Source organism: Camelus bactrianus, chromosome 34 (assembly GCF_048773025.1).
Source record: "Camelus bactrianus isolate YW-2024 breed Bactrian camel chromosome 34, ASM4877302v1, whole genome shotgun sequence".
In the NCBI taxonomy this organism is placed as follows: Eukaryota; Metazoa; Chordata; class Mammalia; order Artiodactyla; family Camelidae; genus Camelus; species Camelus bactrianus.
This window is the reverse complement of record NC_133572.1, coordinates 18,580,609-18,581,880: the sequence shown is the minus strand read 5'-3', so window position 1 is coordinate 18,581,880 and position 1,272 is coordinate 18,580,609. Positions and strand designations below refer to the sequence as shown.

General features: G+C 40.8%; 1 pseudogene; it reads left to right on the top strand.

The window, feature by feature from the left end:
- The first annotated feature begins 510 nt into the window (after nt 1-510).
- LOC123614478 (U6 spliceosomal RNA) lies at nt 511-606 on the top strand (annotated as a pseudogene).
- The last annotated feature ends 666 nt before the right edge of the window (nt 607-1,272 follow it).

Below are 1,272 nucleotides of genomic sequence, written 5' to 3'. Positions count from 1 at the left end.
CAGGCTCTTGAAAGGGAACATCTTTCTTGAGAAATACACATGAAGTCAATAGAACAGAAACTGGCTCTTATCTTAGACACTGGCCTCCCCACTCCATTCCAAATTCTTCATGTTTTCTTAAATATGTGTGTGTTCGGGGGGGGGGGGTCTCATGTGTCCATCCTTTATGTGACTGATCTTGAATACCAGCACAGAAAGATGGCAAGAGGGAAGAAAGAGAGACCAGAGTGGCCCAGAGAGCCAGACATAGTAGACCAACTGTAATCATCTTAGCGACCATGACCTCTCCCCTTGCAACCCAACAGTCAATCTTCAAGGTCATAGGAGGTCAGAAAAATAGAAATAGCTATAACTATTGTGCTATGCAAAATAGTTGCTCTTCTACAATACAGATTCTTCTCTGTGTTTACAATGAAAAACATCTTTGGAACGCTAACATGGACCGTAATGTGTTTGAGAATTGCCTTTTCACTGACATCTCTACAGGGGTCAAGAAGAACAAAAAGTTGCTTGCTTCAGCAGCACACATGCTAAAATTGGAAAGATACAGAGAAGATTACCTTCCACCAGGATGATGCGCAAATTCCTGAAGCATTCCGTAGTTTTGAAGCTCTGTCATACCATTGCAGGGATGAAAAGTTTGAGATGAAGTGACATCAATGAAGATTCTCTGAATAAAAGACGTGAGGTACAAAGTCATTGTCTAGGACCCAGGATCTCTAGAGATGAATATTGTACCTGAATTTCTTGTTCTATGATGTACTGTTCTCAATTGAAACTAATTTCTCAAAAAGAATATAAGAAATCTGAAAGTAAGAGAAAAAAAAAGAACAAAAAGAGGATGTATTTGTGTCACATTTGTTAAGAGTCTCCTGTTGAGGCTGTGGAGAAAAGGGAGCCCTCCTACACTGCTGGTGGCAATGCAGTTTGGTGCAGCCACTGTGGAAAACAGTATGGAGAGTCCTCAAAAGACTAGGAATAGACTTACCATGTGACCCAGGAATCCTTCTCCTGGGCATAAATCCAGGAGGAACCCTACTTCAGAATGACACCTGCACCCCAGTGTTCATAGCAGCAGTATTTACAATAGCCAAGACATCGAAACAGCCTAAATGTCCATCAATAGGTGACTGGATAAAGAAGAGGTGGTATATTTATATAATGGAATGCTATTCAGCCATAAAAACCAACAACATAACGCCATTTGAAGCAACATGGATGTTCCTGGAGAATGTCAACCTAAGTGAAGTAAGCCAGAAAGTGAAAGAAAAA